Source organism: Muntiacus reevesi, chromosome 3 (assembly GCF_963930625.1).
Source record: "Muntiacus reevesi chromosome 3, mMunRee1.1, whole genome shotgun sequence".
NCBI lineage: Eukaryota > Metazoa > Chordata > Mammalia > Artiodactyla > Cervidae > Muntiacus > Muntiacus reevesi.
This window is the reverse complement of record NC_089251.1, coordinates 191283402-191306438: the sequence shown is the minus strand read 5'-3', so window position 1 is coordinate 191306438 and position 23037 is coordinate 191283402. Positions and strand designations below refer to the sequence as shown.

General features: G+C 38.0%; 1 non-coding gene across 1 annotated transcript; it reads right to left on the bottom strand.

Moving 5' to 3' along the window:
• Positions 1-5782: 5782 nt before the first annotated feature.
• On the bottom strand, positions 5783-5889 carry LOC136165631 (U6 spliceosomal RNA). Its single transcript, XR_010662636.1, has one exon. It is a non-coding gene; the product is annotated as a U6 spliceosomal RNA (small nuclear RNA).
• Positions 5890-23037: the final 17148 nt, after the last annotated feature.

Here is a 23037-nt window from a genome sequence, read left to right as displayed (position 1 = left end):
TATAAATTCTTTGGTGCTCAGCTTTCTTTATGGTCCAACTTTCATATCCACACATGACTGCTGGAAAAACCATAGCTTTGACTAGACAGACTTTTGTTGGCAAAGTAATGTCTCTGCTTTTTAATATGCTGTCTAGGTTTCTCACAGCTTTTCTTCCAAGGAGCAAGTGACTCAATTTCATGGCTGCAGGCACCATTTGCAGTGATTTGGGAGCCCAAGAAAATAAAGTCTCTCACTGTTTCCTTTGTTTCCCCATCTATTTGCCATGAAGTGATGGGACCAGATGCCATGATCTTAGCTTTCTGGATATTGAGTTTTAAGCCAACTTTTTCACTCTCCTCTTTCACTTTCATCAAGAGTCTCTTTTGTCCTTCTTCACTTTCTGCCATAAGGGTAGTGGCATCTGCATATTTGAGATTATTGATATTTCTCCCAGCAATCTTGATTCCAGCTTGTGCTTCATCCAGCCCAGCTTTTCTCATGACTTATTCTGCATATAAGTTAAATAATCAGGGTGACAATATACAGCTTTGCCATACTCCTTTCCTGATTTGGAACCAGTCTGTTGTTCCATGTCCAGTTCTAACTTGCTTCTTGACCCATATACAGATTTCTCAGGAGGCAGGTAAGGTGGTCTGGTATTCCCATCTCTTTCAGAATTTTCCACAGTTTGTGGTGATTCCACAGTCAAAGAGTTTAGCATAGTCAATGAAGCAGAAGTGGATGTTTTTCTGGAATCCTTTGCTTTTCCTATGATCCAGCAGATGTTGGCAATTTGATCTCTGGTTCCTCTGCCTTTTCGAAATCCAGCTTGAATATCTGGAAGCTCTCAATTCACATACTGTTGAAGCCTGGCTTGGAGAATTTGAGCATTACTTTGCTAGCGCATGAGATGAGTGCAATTGTGAGGTAGTTTGAGCATTCTTTGGCATTGTCTTTCTTTGGGATTGGAATGAAAACTGACCTTTTCCAGTCCTGTGGCCATTGCTGAGTTTTCCAAATTTGCTGGCATATTGAGTGAAGCACTTTCACAGCATCATATTTTAGGATTTGAAATAGCTCAGTTGGAATTCCATCACCCCCATTAGCTTTGTTTGTAGTGATGCTTCCTAAGGCCCACTTGACTTTGCACTCAGGTGGATGTCTGGCTCTAGGTGGGTGATCACACCATCATCGTTATGTGGGTCATAAAGATCTTTTTTGTAAAGTTCCTCTGTGTATTCTTGCCACCTCCTCTTAATATCTTTTGCTTCTGTTTGGTCCATACCATTTCTGTCCTTTATTGAGCCCATCTTTGCATGAAACATTCCCTTGGTATCTCTAATTTTCTTGAAGAGATTTCTAGTCTTTCCCATTTTACTGTTTTTCTCTATCTTTGCATTGATCACTGAGAAAGGCTTTCTTGTCTGTCCGTGCTGTTCTTTGGAACTCCACATTCAAATGGAAATATCTTTCAGACAACTGTTTTGCCTTTTTGCATTTCTTTTTCTTAGAGATGGTTTTGATCACTGCCTCCTATACAGTGTTATGAAACTCCATCCATAGTTCTTAATGCACTTTATCTATCAGATCTAATCCCTTGAATTTATTTGTGACTTCCACTGTAAAGTCATAAGGGATTTGATTTAGGTCATACCTGAATGACCTAGTGCTTTTCCCTACTTTCTTCAATTTAAGTCTGAATTTTGCAATGAGGAGCTCATGATCTGAGCCACAGTCAGCTGCTGGTCTTGTGTTTGCTGATTGTACAGAGCTTCTCCATCTTTGATTGCAAAGAATATAGTCAATCTGATTTCAATATTGACCATCGGCTGATGTCCATGAGTAGAGTCATCTCTTGTGTTGTTGGAAGAGGGTGTTTGCTATGACCAGTGTGTTCTCTTGGCAAAACTCTATTTTGCCTTTGCCCTGCTTCATTTTGTACTCTCAGGCCAAACTTGCCTGTTACTCCAGATATCTCTTGACTTCCTACTTTTGCATTACAGTCCCCTATGATGAAAAGGACTTCTTTTTTGGTGTTAGTTCTAGAAGGTCTTATAGGTCTTCATAGAACTGTTCAACTTTGGCTTCTTCAGCATGAGTGGTTGGGGCATAGACTTGGATTACTCTGATACTGAAAGGTTTTCCTTGGAAGTGAACAAAGATCTTTCTATCATTTTTGAGACTGCACCCAAGTACTGCATTTCAGTTTCTTTTGTTGACTATGATGGCTACTCCATTTCTTCTAAGGGATTGTTGCCCACAGCAGTAGATATAACGTTCATATGAATTAAATTCACCCATTCTGGTCCATTTTAGCTCACTGATCCCTAAAATGTCAATGTCTACTCTTGCCATCTCCTGTTTGACCACTTTCAATTTACCTTGATTCATGGACCTAACATTCCAAGTTCCTATGCAATACTGTTCTTAGAGCATTTGACTTTCATCACCAGTCACATCCACAACTGGGCATTGTTTTTGCTTTGGCTCAGCCTCTTTATTCTTCCTAGAGCTATTTCTCTACTGTTCTCCAGTAGCATACTGGGCACCTACTGATCTGGGGAGTTCATCTTTTAGTATCATATCTTTTTGCTTTTTCGTACTGTTCATGGGGTTCTCTGTTCTCTGTTGCCGTACTGTTCAAGGCAAGAATACTGAAGTGGTTTGCCGTTTCCTCCTCTAATGGACCATGTTTTGTCAGAACTCTCCACCATGACCCAGCTGTCTTGGGTGGCCCTACATGGCATGGCTCATAGTTTCATTGAGTTAGACAAAGCTATGATCCACGTAATCAGTTTGATTAAACTTCTGTAACTGTGGTTTTCATTCTGTGGAATTGATAGTTTCACTGTATTCTTTTCTTTTAGATGTTGTTAATAGAAGCCTCTCTGATATTTAATTAGTGTTTACAAAATACTTTATTTTCACAAAATGGGATGTAAAATTTTATCAGAGATCCATGCATGCATTGTGTGTGAGAGACAGTATCTGCCAATAAAGAATGCAACAGCTTTCTTCAGAAAGACTTCTCTGTTCAGATTGTATTCACATTCACTTAATCTTATGATGAGAACAAGCTCATCTGCTGCTGTGAACAGATAAGAGAAACAAAGTGTGTAAAAAGACAATGGAGTGGAAGAAATATTTTACACTTTATCAAGATTTGCCATAAGTTGTTAAGAAATATATATCATTGTAAGCTTATACTATCCTGTATGCTTTTCTGCTACCTATGCTCCCTTCTCCTTTATTCCAGTTATATTCCATTTTACCCACTTTGTCTGCTATCTTAGCCTTCAAAATCGTTTAATTTTTAAAGCACTATTAACTTGGAAAATGTAGATTTTCACCACCCACATTAATCTGTACTACCACATTTCTCTTTTTAAGTCATTTTTCCTTCTATTGCCTAAAATCCTGCCCATTTTGTTAAAATTTTCCCCACTACTTATAATTCCATCAAGGCAAATGTGGGCATGAAGGATGATGAATATTAAGTTTAATTCAAATTTCTTTAATTTCCTCTAGACTATGGGGATATAAAATATTCCTTTGGGAGGCATGGCATATGTATATTTCTTTATAGAATACATGCCAAAAAAAATGTGTATCTAAGGGCCTAGGGGAGACCAGCAGTCTTGACATCTTGGACTTCTCTCAGTCATTTTTTAAACAAAAATGTCTTTTTCTACTTGTCTAAAAGGATTTGTACAAGTGTTTTCTGTTTAAATGCAAAACACCTTAATCTGTTATCAACTAACATTTTAATGGTAATTATCCATGCTTATCCAATGGCAGACCCTGGGGAAGAGAGATAAGGCCTTCAGAAGGCAAAGAACATGGGAGGTTAATTAGATGGACTGAAAAGGAAGATTAACACATGAGGAACTGGGAACAAACTACCTTGTCATTTTGATGGTCTTGTCAACCACAGGTGCTCTGATTGTCTCAGTGTCCAAGACTTTGCCATAATTATTGAATATTCAATAGTTAATTCTCATCTGTTTCTGTAATTTAGTTTCTCTATGTTAGATTTGAGAACACAGGTAGGTTGCCCTTTTCAATATCCTCCCAGGTATACTTTTTCTCTGACACTCTTGAAAGCTTTTTTTTGTTCTGCAGTCAGCTATAATAAACAAATTTGCTAACTGGAAACATGATATGAAACATAAACACTTGTGTTTTCCTTTTGTGTTTTATTGCAGTTTGATTTTTCTCCTTCTGAGTTATTATCTCTGCAGCACAACCTTAATTCTGTTGTTTCACTTAATAACTTTAACACGGTGACTCTAATTTTACTAACGTGCCTTTGGTTACTTGTTTTCTTCTCACTGTATTTTGTAGCTTTTTTTTTTTTCCTGCTCTTTCACCAACATATCCCCAGTCCTGCTCCTACCCCAAACCAACCCCTGGTAACCACCATTAAATTCTCTGTTTTTATGAGTTCAGCTTTTTTAGATCACACATTACATGTAACTGATCATACAGTATTTTTTTCTGACTTATTTAGCATAATGCCTTCAAGATTCAAATGATAACATTCCTTCTTTCTCATGGCTGAATAATATTTCACTGTATGTATTTACCACTTCTTTATCCATTCATCTGTTCATTGACACAGGTTGTTTCCATGTCTTATGAATAATACCTTGTGAGTAACGCTGCAAAATTTTTTGTGTTTAATTTTTTTTCTTCTCTTCACTAACCCCTTTTCTTTATATCTTTCTGTAAAGGTGTTCAAACTTATCTCAATCAATCAATGACCAAGTCATTCCTCATTCACGTTCCTCTCTCTTTTTAAGCTCTCTTTACTCTTCTCTCTGCTTTTCTCTACCCTGCACTTAGTCTTTTTTTTTTTTTTTTGACTATTGTAAGACCCACATCATTTAAAAATGTGGTACAATTTAAACTTGTTTAATGTCATTTTTTTTTAAGCCAACCCATATGGTTTCTTTTATTTATTTTTTTATTTTTTTACTTTTCAGTGGGTTTTGTCATACATTGACACGAATCAGCCATATAGTTACATGTATTCCCCATCCCGATCCCCCCTCCCACCTCCCTCTCCACCCGACTCCTCTGGGTCCTCCCAGCCCACCAGGCCCGAGCACTTGTCTCATGCATCCCACCTGGGCTGGTGACCTGTTTCACCATAGATAATATACATGCTGTTCTTTCGAAACATCCCACCCTCACCTTCTCCCACAGAGTTCAAAAGTGTGTTCTGTACTTCTGTGTCTCTTTTTTTGTTTTGCATATAGGGTTATCATTACCATCTTTCTAAATTCCATATATATGCGTTAGTATGCTGTAATGATCTTTATCTTTCTGGCTTATTTCACTCTGTATAATGATCTCCAGTTTCATCCATCTCATTAGAACTGATTCAAATGAATTCTTTTTAATGGCTGAGTAATATTCCATGGTGTATATGTACCACAGCTTCCTTATCCATTCGTCTGCTGATGGGCATCTAGGCTGCTTCTGTGTCCTGGCTATTATAAACAGTGCTGCGATGAACATTGGGGTGCACGTGTCTCTTTCAGATCTGGTTTCCTCAGTGTGTATGCCCAGAAGTGGGATTGCTGGGTCATATGGCAGTTCTATTTCCAGTTTTTTAAGAAATCTCCACACTGTTTTCCATAGTGGCTGTACTAGTTTGCATTCCCACCAACAGTGTAAGAGAGTTCCCTTTTCTCCACACCCTCTCCAGCATTTATTGCTTGTAGACTTTTGGATAGCAGTCATCCTGACTGGCGTGGAATGGTACCTCACTGTGGTTTTGATTTGCATTTCTCTGAAAAATATGGAACGCTTCACGAATTTGCGTGTCATCCTTGCGCAGGGGCCAGGCTAATCTTCTCTGTATCGTTCCAATTTTAGTATATGTGCTGCCGAAGCGAGCACTGCATTTAGTCTTAACTCTTTGCACTCTATTTGTCAGAGGCTTCCTCTTCTTTGCACCGACATCCGTGACCTCCTCTCTTTAACTTTTCTTGCCTTTTGCTTTTTTTTTCTCCTAATTTATCTCTCACATTCCCATTGATTTTATTCTCTCATAAACTGCCACATTTGTTCAATTCACTTCTACTTTAGAAAGGTATAATATCCTTTACACGTGAACCAGTGAACCAGTGAAGCTGCTTAGTCGTGTCCGACTCTTTGCAACCCCATGGACTGTAGCCCACCAGGCTCCTCCTCTATGGAATTTTCCAGGCAAGAATACTGGAGTGGAGTTGCCATTTCTTTCTCCAGGGGATCTTCCCGACCCAGGGATCGAACCCAAGTCTCCTGCATTGCGGGCAGACGCTTTACCTTCTGAGCCACCAGGGAAGCAACACCCTTCAAATTCCTTTGCCACACCCTAAGCTTTTCCTTTTCCAAGAATCCCACGGATGGAGGAGTCTGGTAGGCTACAGTCCATGGGGTCACAAAGAGTTGGACACGACTGAGCGACTTCACTTCTTCACGTCAAGCTTTCCTTTAAATATGCATATTACTGGTTTTGATAATTAATGCTATGTGAGTAGGTATTTTTAAAATATGATCACTCCAAAAAGAACTGGCATAAGTCCACAACTATAAAGTATAAAAATAGAAGAACAATTGAAAAATGGTTGTACATGTGCACCAAACCCTGCTCATTTGATCACAGCTAACATCAGAGAGACCCATTGTTGAAGCTGCAAGTGACAGAAATTTGAGCAGCTCGATTACATAAATAAGACAAAGTCTTGCTTATTTATATAAATTCCACAAGTATTGGTTGAAGTTTTACTATATACCTGAGTATGCTGCAACATGATATGAAAAAATATAGATGAGTTTGAAACTATGCATATCCTACAGAAATGAAGAATTTAGTAGCTCTATCTTTGGGCCTCTCATATTACTGTGCTTTCTCTGTGCTTAAAAAAAAATCACTGGGAGTTCCCTGGTGGCTGAAGGGTTAGGATTTCGGCTTTCACTGCCATAGCCTGGGGTTCAATTCCTGATCAGGGAACTGAGATCCTGCAAGTCGCACAACATGGCCAAAAAAACAAAACAAAAATGAACCACATAGAGAAAAAATAATAATTAAAAAAAGGAATTATTACCTAAATCAGGGATTATGTCTGGGCTACAGAATTCTTGTTCTGGCTATATCACACTATTCCACAGGACCTATTGACTATTTCTTCAAAATTTTCTCATCTATTTGGCTATTATTATTCCCTCATTATTACTTTAATTTGCTACTTTAATAAATAATTATATTAGCTCCCCCTAACTGATCTTCCTACTTCTTTTGTTCTTCTCTCTGTCTCTGTCCCTGTCTGTTTCTCTTTATTTCCAAACATCCATCTGTTTACCTATCTATTTATTATCTACTGTTTGCCATACTCTTGACTAAACCCTGGTGTAGACAAGGCACAACGTGATGCCTCCTTGAAGGAACTGATAGTCTGGTCTACTTCACTACTGTTCAGTTAAACTTTGTATTTTCCTGTCTTAAAAAAAAACAACAACTTTAACATATTCCAGTGACTTTTAGGATAAGGTTCAGATTTTTCAGGGCTTGTAGGACTCTTCACATTTTGGCACAATATATTATTATGACAAACTTAGACAGTGTATTAAAATGCAGAGACATCACTTTGCTGACAAAGATCCATAATAGTCAAAGCTACGGTTTTTTCAGTAATCATGCACGGATGGGAGAGTTGGACCATAAAGAAGGCTGACTGCTAAAGAACTGATGCTTTTGAACTGTGGTGTTGGAGAAGACTCTATTTAGAGTCCTTTGGACTGCAAGATCAAACCAGTCAGTCCTAAAGGAAAGCAACCCTCTATTCTTTGGAAGGACTGATGCTGAAGCTGAAGTGCCAGTCCTTTGGCCGCCTGGTGCAAAGAGCTGACTCACTGGAAAAGACCCTGATGCTAGGGAAGATTGAAGGCAAAAGAAGAAGGGGGTGGCAGAAGGTGAGATGATTAGACAGCATCCCTGACTTAGTGGACATGAATTTGAGCAAACTCTGGGAGACACTGAAGGACAGAGGAGCCTGTTGTGCTATAGTCCCTGGGTTTGCAGAGTCACACACATTGTAGTGACTGAACAACATATGATTATCATTTGGAGGAAAAAACAGGAGCCAGAGATGATTGACGTCCTGCAATGTGCAGGGCAGGTCTGTATAACAAGGAATTATATAACAAGAAATCTGGCATGATGTTCACATGCCCACAAGATGTTCAAAACTTCATCTGAACCCAGAGCCTAATTCTGTTTCTTCATTATATACAAGGCTTTATTTTATTTAATTTTTTGAAATGGTTTTAATACATACTGATTTTGATGCGAATTTCAGCCAAAATACTAAACTAGCCCAACTAGAATTCTCTTTTACTTTCAACCTTCAGCAACCAGAACAGGAAAATGAAGAGCACTGTGAGAGAAATCTGGGTTATCACCTCTCTGTTCTTTCAGCAATTTGTATGTATGCATACCCGAGTTGGGATAGCATACAGTTTTGTTCTTGCTCCTCTGTCCCCCATTATCTTGGTGCAATTAACGCCCGCTCCAAATCCCTGCTCAGAACTCTTGTCCAAATATCTCAAGGGTCAAATTTGAGCTATAAAACGAAGCATATAATTCTTTGTAAGAATCTAAGAAAAATAGGTGGAGATAATCTGTCTTCAGGCAATTGTATCTCCACTCCATTCTCCAAGTTCTTGAGAGAATGGTACTCAGTTTTTATCTGCACAATGGAATTATCTATGGAACTTTAAGAAATACTAATGCCTAGGTCCCACTCCCAACAGCTTCAGATTTTATTGATGTAGGGTGTGGCCCAGTAATTAAGTGGTTCTCTATACAGTTCAGTACTAAAGAATTATAATACAAGGAATATCTCCTTCGAATGCTGATACTGCCAAGGGTGGTGAAGGGTGAAGCATGGATCTGAGATTTTTGGAATAGGAGAGATTTTTCTGATATTTGGAGCTCTTCATCTTAGGAGTCATCAACCCCACCTCACATGTACTACCTGACTCATTGAGCTGGCACATTGGGCAATACACTACTTGATAGAATGGATGATCCTTCTAGAACAGTGGTTCCCAAATTTGTTGTGTGTTGAAATCACCTGGAGATGTTAAAGAATACTAATACATGGCTCCCTTTCCTAGAATGCTGATCTAATTGCTATGAAGTGGGACTCAACTTTGGGAGTTTTAAAAATCCACAGGTGATTTTAATGGGCAGCAAATCTTAGGAACTAGCTCTGGTGGAAAAGTGCTCACAGAACAATACAGAACACTTGAGGAGCACAGCCATTACAAAAGTAATTTCTGGATTACAGATAGCCATAGAAACAGATTGTGAGCTTAAAATTATGGAAGCTATATATTAAAAAAAAAGCCAAAATAGATAGGTAAGACAAATTCACACACATATGTATATAAACATTTCCAGGGCAGAACACAAGCAAAGACTCTAAAATTATGATTGAGATCAGATTTGTCAATATATATATATAAGAAGATAATAAATGGGTATTTTACAAGTACTAAAGAAAAATAATTTAAAGAGTTTTCAAATATGCCAGCATAATAATAAAAAAAAATTCTCAGACACAGAAAGCCTAAAGAGAATTGCTATGCAATGACTCACAGAGACTACAGTTTTAAATAAAATAAAATTAGAGAAAAATCCAACAGTTGTTGCAAAAGATACATGAATTAAAGGTGACTGACTTGGTGAAGTTTGCTGTTATTGTAGCCATTTATTTAAGACCAAATAAAAAGAGGAAATTCATCCACAATAATCCAGAATAAAAAACCTTGAAAAAAGTTATATGATGTGAACTGCTGTGAGGAAAGGAGTACGTCAAGGTTACATATATTCACCTTGTTTATTTAACTTATATGCAGAGTACATCATGCCAGGCTGGATGAAGCACAAGCTGGAATCAAGATTGTTGGGAGAAATATCAATAACCTCAGATATGCAGACGAAACCACCCTTATGGCAGAAAGTGAAGAAGAACTAAAGAGCCTCTTGATGAAAGTGAAAAAGGAAAGTGAAAAAGTTGGCTTAAAGCTCAACATTCAGAAAACTAAGATCATGGCATCTGGTCCCATCACTTCATGGCAAATAGATGGGGAAATAATGAAAGCAGTGAGAAAATTTCTTTTTGGGGGCCCCAAAATCACTGCAGATGGTGAGTGCAGCCATGACATTAAAAGATGCTTGGAAGAAAAGCTATGAGAAACCTAGAAAGCTTAATAAAAAGCAGAGACATTACTTTGCCATCAAAAGTCCACCTAGTCAAAATTATGATTTTTCCAGTGGTCATGTATGGATGTGAGAGTTGGACTATAAAGAGAGCTGAGCACTGCAGAATTGATGCTTTTGAACTGTGGTGTTGGAGAAGACTATTGAGAGTCTCTTGGGCTGCAAGGAGATCAAACCAGTCCATCCTCAAAGAGATCAGTCCTGAATATTCATTGAAAGGACTGATGCTGAAGCTGAAACTCCAATACTTTGGCTACCTGATGCGAAGTACTGACTCATTTGAAAAGACCCTGATGCTGGGAAAGACTGAGGGCAGGAGGAGAAGGGGACGACAGAGGATGAGGTGATTTGATGGCATCACCGACTCAATGGACATGAGTTTGAGTAAACTCCGGGAGTTGGTGATGGACAGGGAGGCCTGGCGTGCTGCTGTCCAGGGATCACAAAGAAATGGCCATGACTGAGCGACCAAACTGAACTGAATTACTGTGAAGGAGAATTAAAGAATTTTAAGAATTTGTTAATTTCTTGTCTTCTTCAGGAAAACTTTCTGTTAAAGAGAGAAAGCATTAGAAAGAAACTAAACAAAAATAAATTAGGGTGGTGAAACATTCATGTATATGAGCAATAATGATGAATGTAAATAGATTAGACTCATGAATTTAAATTCCAATTTTAAAACTGAGTATGTGAAAAATCCACATAGATAGATATAGATGTAATTTAAAAGACACATGGACTTTACTTGTAGCCAAGTTATAAAAAGGAAAATAAAATCTACCCTTCAATCTGAAACAACTAAAACTCTGGACACATTAGGAAAGGACAGTTTTCAAGGCACTGCCCTCAAATACAAAGAACAGTGATGTCTGGCAGATAGGAAAGTAATGAGGTGAGCCCTCTGATCGTGCCAACCTTGAGAGAATGCCCAGATCATATGGAGGGTAAACTCAGGTGGAGATCAGTGGACTTCCTAATTTTAGGAATCTGAGCTAAGAATCTGAGAAAAGAAAGTGAAAGTTGTTCAGTTGTGTCTGACTATTTGCAACCCCATGGATTATCCATGGAATTCTACAGGTCAGAATACTAGAGTGAGTAACCTTCCCCTTCTCCAGGGGATCTTCCCAACCCAGTGGTAGAACCCAGCTCTCCAGCATTGCAGGTGGATTCTTTACCAACAGAGCTATCAGGGAAGCCCCAAGAATCCAAGAAGAAAGTAATTAAAAGTTCACATGGCAGGTAGAGTACCATAAAAGAGATAGTTCCATGAAAATAAAATTCTGCACAACCCCCGAGAATCACCCACTTACAGTCAGCAAAGTACTGATCAGCATATGCATTTGAGAAAACAACCTTAATAGTAACTGAAGGGAAAAGAATACTCGCAAATAATCAGAGAGAACACTTAGAATGGGACACAATGACTGTACCTATCAGCCAAGCTAGAAAACTACACAATTCACAGGGCCCTGGGTAGTAGGGTCTAGTCATGGCACTGGGAATATTTAACTAAAATACATATGACTATAGTCTTACATAAACAAATCTTAAAAGCTAGACTCCAAAGGATCAGATTACATTACCTCAGAAAAAGCTCAAAATATTTTTATAATACAAAATATCCAGCACTGTACAAGGTAAAATCTTTATTGCCTGATGTCTAAGAAAATTTTTCTAGACATAAAAAGAGTGGAAGAAATGCAACCCATCATAAGGGGAAAAATCAGCCAATCAAAATGAGTCAGTGAGAACAGATAAATATGTTATAATTAGCAGACAAGGATATTTAAATCCTTTAATATAACGCTATATAGATACTTGTGACTCTAAATGTTAAAGTAGCTAGGAGAAAGATTGAACATGTGTGTTTGTGTTCAATTGCTCAGTCATGTCCAGCTTTTTGTGGCCCCATGGAAACTGTAGTCCACCAGGCTCCTCTATCCATGGAATTTTTCAGGCAAGAACATTGTAGCTGGTTGCCATTTCCTCCTCCAGGGAATCTTCCTGACCCAGGGATTGAACCTGCGTCCTTTTTGTCTCCTGTGTTGGTGGGCAGATTCTTTACCACTGCGCCACCTGGGATGGTATTAACAGGAGACTAAACACTGTAGAGGGAAAGATTATTGAATCTACAGATACAGGAATATAACATCAAAAAATGAAAAAAAGTAGCAAAAAGACTTAAAAAAAGGAAACCAAATGGTGCATCATCTAGCTCTGGGACAATTTCAAGTGGCCTAATGTACACATATTTGAAGTCTTCAGCGGGGGAGAGGCAGAAAAAATATTTAAAGAAATAATGGCTAAAATTTTTTCCAAATTTGATGAAAATTATAACCATACAGGTAAAAAAAATTGTGTTTCAAGGAACACAGTTTAGCTCATAACATTTACAATTTACATATTTTAAATTATCCTATCATCTACTAGTAAGACATTTATTGTAGAAAAGCACAATAGAATTATTTAAATAATTTTGGGTTGTTATTCAGACTTTGATACTGTCCCTGGAGGACAGATGGACAGCTTCTCTATAGACTCTTGTTTTATAAAGTTTTCTTGTTTACTTCTTCCCAATTCATCCTTTATTTCCCCAAACCATTAGAGGGATATACTTCAAGTTTTAAGTACCAGAGCCTAATATATGCCTTGATAGGTAGTAGGCTACCAGGAAGTGAGGTGTACTTTCTGCTATCTGTGTATCATCCCATGCTATAAAATTAAAAATTATTTTGACTCTATATTTACAAAGCATAGTTTCTTTGTGAGAGTATCATATATCCCCCCCTTTTCTTTTCCCTTGTAAAAGTTTGTAATTTGTCTTTATTTATCATCCTTATTTCAATTAAGGTTATGTCCCCCTTTCTCATATAAGATTGGCATGCTTACTTGTTGTATTATATAATTTTCTATTGCTGTTGTAAGAAATTACCACAAACTTAGTGGCTTGAAACAAGAAAAGATTGCTTAGCTTATGGTTCTATAAGTTAGACGTCTGACACAGTTCTTTCCGGGCTAAATTCAGGTTTTTGACAGGATGGTGGTGTTTTCTGGAGGCTGCGGTGGTGAATCATTTCCTTCCTTTTTCCAGCTTTTAAAGGTTGCCAGCACTCCTTTACTCCTCCATCTTCACAGCCGGTGAAGGTGAGCATGTCCTTCTCATATCACATCACTCTGACCTTGATTTTGTTTCCACATCTCTTCTGACTTTGACTCCCTGTTCTATTTTTAAGGCCCCTCATGTAACAATTCAGGATAATCTGCCTCTTAGAAATCTGTATTCCACCTTCATTTCTCTTTGCCATATGCCTTAATTTATACATATATATATATTTACATGTTCCAGGGAAGACATGGAATCTTGGGGTGGGATAGAGGCATTATTCCACTTAACATACTTTTTTGTAAAACCAGTTTTGTTTTTTTCTAGCATCCATGCATATTTGTCCTCTTTCATTTTCTTATAGTTACACAAAATGAGTTCATCTCACTCTGCTTATCAAAATCATATCTAATTCATTTCACATAGGTGCAAGTATCTAACAATTTCAATATGTCTTTTGGTGTGCTAGTTCCTAAGTCCTTACATGTTGAAATATAGTCTTTTTTTTCTTTCTTTTTTTGCTGCACCATGCAGTTTGTTGGAGTTTAGTTCCCTGACCAGGGATCAAACTCAGCTCTTTGTAGTGAAAGCTTGAAGCTAGCCACTGGACTTCCAAGGAATTCCCAAAATACAAATTCTTTTCTTTTGATGAGTCTAAAATTTAGTGTTTAAGTATTCTTTCTTCCCTTTTGAATTATTTGTGTTAGTAGGTTACAAAATCTATAACTTTATTTCAGGATCATAAAAAGATTATAACAAAATAATTACAATAAAAAGGGAGGGCTGTATATCACAAGACTGAGAGTCACTGTGTTAAAAGTAGGAGGTTGACTCCTTGAACAATAAACTGAAATTTTTTTTTGGAAGTGCTGTATCCAAAAAAAACCATACTAACACCACCCACTCCCAATACACACCTTCAAATACTTTGGATATTTAGGCAGATCTAGAGCCACTGTCAATGGGAAATATTGACCTTGGTACATCATCTATTTTAGTTTTATAAAGAGCTTCTTGTAGATCTGTGACTAGAGTATGAAATAGAGTTTGTGTAATACACTTTGCTAAAGGTTTCACAAAGCAATAGGAGATTAAACAAATTAAACAATTCAAACCAAAAAAGGTCTAGTTTAAAAACTTTTTTAGGTAAAAATTAAAATGTGTTGATTTTATGTTGGCTACCATATGTTAATGTGCATACATTTTCAAAGTTAGAATAAATATTGTATTGTTCTTTGTGACATTTTTAATTCACTTGTATGATTTATAAACTATAAATCACTTATATGATTTATAAATGAATTTATAATTCATTACCAGAAGATTCCTTACTTCTATGGGGATAGTTTACACACAAATATATACCAAAGTAGAACATTTTAGGTTTTTTAAAAAATTGTCCATATTTTTCAACTGAGTAAATCTCATCTCTGATGTTTCAAGTCAAACATTTTTTGGGCCTCCAACAAATTTCTTTGTCTTCCTTCACAAAGACAGTAGAATGACTCAGTATTCTGCTTTAGATTTTTTCCTGCCAACCTTTCCTTTTCTCTAGCCGTGTAGTGATGGGCAGTGATGGGAGGATGGCACTGAGCATAAAGTTCTTATCCATCTCATAGCTGTTCCACAGTTGATTCCTTCCAGGGCTGAGCTAGAGAAAGAAGACACCGCTGGATCTAGAAGAAGTTGAATAAAATAATTTGTGGAAATCCTATCCCTTGACTGTCTCAAAGGAGAAGCATTCTTAATGATTTCCTCCTAGATGCCTGTGTGCACCTCCTAACCAAACTGTGGTCAGTAGACAGTGGTCTTATGCCTCCATGAAACTGCCAGTCAAGAACTCAAAATTGTCTCCGCTTGTCGTGAGTGAATATACAATTCCCGATGAGTGCCTGATTGATTGGGTACACCCATTCACCTACTGCCTGCCCCTTTTTCTAATTTAGGCAATAACAACAGATTACTCTTCTGAATTCTTTTTGTTAGATATGGTACTATTTAGTCATAATATTTCATTTAATGTTCACAACTCCATGTGGTTATAACTAAAAAATAAGGAAAAGAAAGATATTTAGGGGAGGTTATTAGCTCTTAGGGTTTTTTTTCCTGGTGTCTCAGTGGTAAAGAGTCTACCTGCCAATGCAGAAAATGTAAGAGATGTGGGTTTGATCCCTGGGTTGGGAAGATACCCTGCTTAGAGAAGGAAATGGCAACCCACTCCAGTATTCTTGCCATGGAAATCCCATCAACAGAGGAGTCTGGAGGGCTACAGTCCATGGGGTTGCAAATAGTCGGACATGCCTTAGCGACTAAACAACAACAACAAATTAATTCTTAAGATTATGCAGTAAATAAACATTAAGGCCAATAAACTAAATATGACTAACACCAGGTTGCACAATTCATTAATTCATTCAGCAAAATAGCTGAGTATTTAAAATCTGTCAAGCAGAGAGCTAGGATTTGATAATGCAATGATCAATAAGACAGAAAAAGTACTTGTCATTTGGGGACATAAATTCCCCTGAAGGAAATAGATACAAGCAAAGAAATAGATTAAATATTAATAATTTGTAAGAATTTTGATGGAGAAAATCCATAAGGAACCCAGTAGGGAAGAAAAGTGTCCCTGAGTAGGGACCAGTTAAACTAAATCTTTAGAAAGACAAAGGATGGGACAGAGAGAAAAATACAGCCTCCCAAGCCTGCACTCAAGCCAGCATGAAGGATGAACTGCTTGGGGTTTGGGTAAGATTGGAAAGGTCATACAAGTAAAGCATTTCTTGGTGTGCAATTTGGTAATATCTGTCCACATTATTAATTTGCTTGAATGTAGCACTTTCTTTTCTCATAGCCTTATAAAAATATCCTAGCGTGTATGAACTAAGCTCTACAAGATCAGGTAAATCTTTCCCTTTCCTAAGGGAAAGGAGGACATGGAATCTCAGGTTGTTGCGCTTTTTCCTTTTCTCTTTGTATCCTCTGAGCTATAAGTTATAACACTCTATTTTGGAATTTTTCCCCACTCTCAGGCAGTCACCGATAGAGATCTTTCCTGGAATAGTAACAGGAAAATAATGTACAACAAAGCTGACATGCCACATGCTGGGCTGTATTGCAGGTGCAATCATAACTTTTAATAAAAGAGAAAAAGTTTATTTTGGTAAAATACTATCTTTCCAGCTGTCCTAACAGATACCAGTGAGAAATGTCCTCTGAGGACAGGATGGTGGTGGGAAGCCCTCCCAGATTCCTGGGGCATGCCCTTAGGGCGGAAGCACTGAGCATTCAGGTTGTGTAGTCCTGAGATTGCCACTCTACCAGTAAAACCTGCTCTGTAGGACTGCACCAGATTGGATTTTTATCTGTGCTTTTGTTTCCCTGCAAATCACTTTGGAGTTTGTTTCTCAAGTCTGGAAGCAGCAGGCATGTAATTTTGGCAGAACTTTTCTCAGTGAGTTTCTAGTTGTTTCATTGTTTACTTAGAGTGTGGGTGTGAGTAATAATGAAGAAATTGGTACCAAGGGTTAAGACTGGGCAAATCTCCTCCGGCAGCTCTGGCAGCTCTCCATATTCTAGGCCGCAGGGAGAGGTAAGCCAATTATCAAAGAGAGGATGATCAAGTGCTTCCTCTACTTCCTGCTGTGTCATTGAGGTAACAACCGCAATGCTCTGCTTTAGTCTGCCTGCCGAAACCTGAACCTCTGGGGGCTCAAGGTGACTTGTGTTGCAAGAGAAGACCCCATCCAGCTGTGGAGGCTGGCTTCTCTTTGTGTGGCGTAAAGAATACATAGGGCTTCCTGGTGGCTCAGACCCTAAAGAAGGAGCCCCGGCCTTGATCCCTGGGTTTAAACAAACTGTGGGAGATAGCGAAGGACAGGGAGGCCTGGAGTGCTGCACTTCATGAGTCCCAAAGATTGGGACATGACTTAGCAACTGAACAACAACAAAGAATGTACAAGGTTAACCAGGACATGCAGACAGGCACGTTCTAATTCCTGATTCTAAACTTACCACCTATTACTTTCTTCTGCTTTTGTGTGCTCTTAAATCTCTAGCGTAATTTGCCATCAACATATTCACCTGTTAAACCTTCTCCATGTTTATTTAGATCATGTGATCACAGAATAAATCATGACATGTGTTTACATTTATCTCCTTTCTCCTTCCTTTCCTTTCTTTTTTTCTTTCACCCTTCTACATTAAAAAAAAAAAATAATTACTCTCTTTTTTGGGGATTACTCTTTGGGGGGTTGTGCTCAGCCTTCCTTCGCTGTGTGCAGGTTTTGTCTGGTTGCAGAGAGTGGGGTTACTCTTGTGGAGCACAGGCTTCTCACTGTGATGGTCTCTCTCGTGGAGCATTACCTCTAAGCACACAGGCTTCAGTTGTTGTGGCTCATGGTCTCTAGTGGTTGTGGTGCACGGACTTCAGTTGCTCCACAGCATGTAGAACCTTCCTGGAACAGGGATCACACCATGTCTCCTGCACTGGCAGATGGGTTCTTATCCACTGTCCCGCCAGGGAAGCCCCATCCTTCTATATTTAATCAGTGTGTGTAATATCCCGAGTACTGTGCTACGTGGGCTTCCTGGATGGCGCAGTGGTAAAGAATCGGCCTGCGGTTCAGGAGATGATGATTAGATCCTTGGGTGGGGAAGATCCCCTGGAAAAGGAAGTGGCAACCCACTCCAGTATTCTTTCTGGGAAATTCCAAGGACAGAGGAGCCTGGCAGGCTACAGTCCATGGGGTCGCAGAAGAGTCAGACTCGACTTAGTGACTAAACAATAATAACAATAGCTGTTGATGAGACAGGCAAGTAAAGTAATAATTATAATATACTGCAGGTGAATATTCGAATAGAAATATACATTGGCAGCTGCCAGAAAGTAACGCAGGAAAACAATATTGTACCTTGACTAGTAGGTCAATATTGTACCTTGACACACACATAAAAATACACAAAAGCAAACAAAAAACTATTAGTAAATAGCAAAGCTATCCGGAAAGCAAAATGCAGGATATCAACCCAGATGTATATTAATGTGAGTTAGTTGTTTTAAATTTTACAGAAAATAAGCCTGATATATATTTATCAGTGGTCTAGAAAATAGATTGAATGAATAAAATAATTTAAACAAAAAGGAGGTTAAATTTTTCTTTTCTTTCACTGAGTTACAAAGTTCATTATAATATGAAATTTTTTTCTTTGAACTATCTATAATTCACAACACATAGTAGATGATTAATTAAAATGTTTGGAGGAAAAAAGTAAATACCATAACTTTAAAAAGTAGTGACCCCTGTTTTTGTGGGATAAATTTATGAAACATATATTTCCCTGTATTAGAAAGGACAACAGTAAATGTGATATCATTTCTTTGAGAATTCAGAGTCACTATTTTGAGCAGCAATTACTTAATTTAGCGTTAGGTATACATGCAGATAGTAACATAGGGTGTAGGGACAAAAGGATATCAATTTGAAGAGGTACATCACATTTTCTTTCTTGAAAAGATGCCTAGATTGCCAAATGCTTGCTTCTAGTTTATTTTCATTGATCTGTTTTCTTCCTCACAAATATGGAAGAAAACCAATATATTTATTGGCCCCCAGGAGAATGTAATATGACTATTCTTTCCCAAAGTAATCATGGAATAAAAGTACACTGTCCTCTCTCAAATAATTTCCTTACCCTCCAGAAAAAATTCTTCTTTCTCATTGTTAGTTGGTGTCTTGTGGTGTGGTGGTGGTTTAACTGCAAGTTGTGTTCAAAGTTTTGAGATCCCAAGGGCTATAGACTGCCAGGCTTTTCTATCAGTGAGATTTTCCAGGCAAGAATACTGGAGTGGGTTGCCGTTTCCTCCTCCAGTGGATCTTCCCAACCCAGGAACAGAACCCAAATTTCCTGCTTTGGTGTGTGGATTCTTTACTGCTGAGTCATCAGGGAAGCTTGCAGTTCATTTCTTAGTAGCACAAAATCACAATCTCCTTTTTTCAACCTGTCCCTATTAACATAGAAACTTCACCATATATTTTTCTATATATTTATGTTAATATTTATTAAATAAGTATTTACTGAGCACCTGCTATGTATCAGGCAGTGTCTAGGAGTAGCAAGAGATACATCAAAGAACAACAGAATCACTAACTTCATGGAGTTTATAATCTAATATTTTAAATTAACCTGTCTCTCTGTTTTATAAATTCACATTAGTGTAACTGGGACAAGAATACCTATCCATTTAAAGCTTTATAATATTTTACAGTTGCCAATGCTCTTTTAGAGAGTATAATTTCATTTTAATTCTGCAGATACGATGGGATAGGTGTTGCTACTGTCTTTTTGCAATGCATAGATGCAAAACTTGGGCTCTTAGGCAGAATAAATTACTTCTCAAGGTCACACAGGTATAAGTAGCTGAGGTGCTTGAATGCAGACAATTAAAAATTCCGAAACTGCTTCAGTACTCTTTAATTTAGAGAATATTTTTATACTTATTATTTAATTTGTTCTTCACAATGATCTTTGTGGTACTTACTGATCCTTCTCTAATTTTAGTACCTGATTGTGTGGAATTGTCAGGTTCAAGGTCATCTAGCTGGTAATGGCAGAACTGGGAATCCAACCATGTTCATTGAAAAAAATCATCTCTGTATGCTAGACACCAGACAAATATTTTCTTTAATCTCTCTATATTCTTTTAGGCAAACAGCGTCCTACAAATTCATCATAAATATGACATAAATTTTTGAATGCTTTATAGATTAATATCCCATGAAATTAAATTTTCTTATAACACTACATCTTCTGAAAACACCCAGGTATACCTTTTGAATAATGAGGTGACTGTGGCAGGCAGCAAAATCACAAAACTATTATACTAAACATTCTGTTTTTCAGAGTATATTCTACAATTTTCTTAGGTAAACCTGTCATTCAGACAAGGTTTTTTAAAAAGTACATTGCAGGTGACAAAAATAATGTTAAAACAACCACAAAAAAACAAAGCCAAACTCTAGCTACCCATCCATTAATACATACCTTGTAAATATAGGCCTAGAAATGCACATTATATCTGATGGATAGAATTTCCAATAGTGCAGGTTTTAGTACATAAAAATCAGCAGGATTGGTATATGTAAAAGCTGGTGAGGTATCCTTTTTCTTCTTAAACTCAGCAGCTTGAGATTATTACTGTTTGGCGAGCAGGAGTAAAATGGACCACAATTTCCCCAGCCTTGTAGAAGTGTTCCAGGAGACTGTGTTTATAAATGAATCCTAAAATGCTACACAGCTTTCCTGCAGCTTCATTGTTTGATGACTTACTTTCCACGGACAAGCTCAGTCTTCAGGTCTCATGTCACACTGTCTGTGTATGTGCTGACTCAATCATGTCAAACGCTAAAGTTGCTGATCAAGAGGAACATGAAGAATTTCTGCCTTTTTGCTAATAGGAAACTTTGTATTTCTATGGTTTCTATGGAACTAATTGTTGTCTTTTTTGTATATGCCTGAACGTAGCCCTGGATATTATTATGATTTCCTTTGCCAGTAGGCACCCCTTGCCCAATACCATTTAGAGGACTCTCAAAATGAAAGCTCCTCCAGCACAGCCATGCCCTCAAGGCACCTATGGCCAACAGAGCTCAGATTGCCCTCCTCCATGAAGAGCTTAAAGAACTTGGTGAAATATAATGGTTTTATGTTTTGTTTTAAGAGGCTATTGAGGTATTTAGGGTAAGGGAAAAATAGGAAACCATCATATATTAGGCACCTAACATCTAGAAGGCGTTTGGGCTTCTCAGGCGGCACAGTGGTAAAGAATCTGCCTGCCAATGCAGAAGATGCCTGAGACTCAAGAGACCCAAGTTTGATCCTTGGGTTGGGAAGATCCTCTGGAGGAGGAAACGGCAACCCACTCCAGTATTCTTGCCTGGAATACCTCATGGACAGAGGAGCCTGGTGGGGTACAGTTTGTGGGGTTGCAAAGAATCGGACGTGGCTGAGTGACTGAGTGCACACGCACACACGTCTGTCGGGCACGTGAGATGCTTTTCACATGCTGTCCTATTTGATTTTTCACACCAGAAAAGTTCCTCTATGAATTACATGTTATCCCTCTTTTACAGATGATAAATATGGTACTCAAGAATGTTAGATAGCTTGTCCAAAGTTGAGTATCAGAGGTAGGATTTCAATAGATATTCTCACCCCTAAAGTTTCATTTTGATTACTATTGGGTTTACTGGGTTTAATCTGTTCTTAGACCAAGTGAAAGTGGTCTCTCTTTTGATAGGCATACTGGCAAATTAAATTTACTGTTCTTGACTCCTTGGATCGCTCATTCTTCATGGCTCTGTTTTTGTATTTTGTTGGTAAAAATGCAACATATTTAGGCAGAAGTAAATTTGGGTTAAGGTGAAATTTTGTAAGTTGAATGAAAGTAAGACTTCTTGAATTGGCTCACTCTGCTCAAAACACTATAATCAGTAGTCTACTGAGTCCAGATATCTATATGTGACAATAGTTTGGTATATTGTCAATAGTCTTTACTTCAAACTTTGTAAAGTTGCCAAAAGTAATTATTAAGAATGATTAACTGCACTCATGAATGGAAACTGCTTTCCTTTTCTGGATAGATAACCAAGTTTAGCTAGGGTGACCATGGAAATAGCTTATACAGTTAACTCTTCTAGATGCTTTCTTTCCTTTGATCCCTCTGGGGAATTCTCCAGGCTCTACTACCTGGAACTGAAATTTCCTCCCCTCATAATTCTTACTAATAAGATCTTGATCCTTGAATGTATAAATAGCCAAATTTCACTTTAAGTAGAATGTTTATCAGTAGATTTTTATGGAGAATTTGCATCCTTCCAATATGCTAACTGCTTGGTTTATTCAGTAACTCTGGGCTTTTCTTGCTGTTGTCTATACCGCTTTAGGGAGGAGTCTTTTTTTTTTTTGGTTAAAGTACAGGACACCTAACCTAAATTGGCTTAAAGATTAAAAGTAGTTAATTCACTTTCGTAATAGAGAGTTTGAGCGGTATTCTGGGCTTCAGGTTTTGTTCAGTGAAGAGTCCAGCCCTATTTTCCTGTAATTCTCCTGGCTCTGGTCCCCCCCAGTTTCAGCGTTGCCCTCAATCTGTCCTGCCTTATGGTTATAAAGTGGCTGCCAGTAGCTTCTGGAGTGACCTGTTTCTTAACTCAGGTTTGGAGAAAAGCAAGCGTTGCTTCCCAAACTGCTGAATTGAAGTTCTAAATTTTTCTCTGAGTCAATCATGGATGCCCAGGAGGAATGAGTTTAACCTAAATGACTTATTCTAAGTGAGGTTCATTGGTGGAGGGGACCAGCTGCATGGATTCTCTACAATGGAGAATGACAAATACTTGTAGGCTGTAATCAAAATGCCCATCATAACATATGAACCTAAACATTAAATTTATCTTTATTCTTCTTTTCATTTGTTTTTTCCACTAGCAGTGGAACAAGGAAAGTTGTTATTCTTTAGTCGCTAAGTTGTGTCTAACTCTTTGTGACACCATGGACTGTAACCCGCCAGGTTCCCCGTCCATGGGATTTCCCAGGCAAGAATACTGGAGTGGGTTGTGATTTCCTTTTCCAGGGGATCTTCCTGACCCAGGGATTGAACTTGTGTCTTCTGCTTGACAGG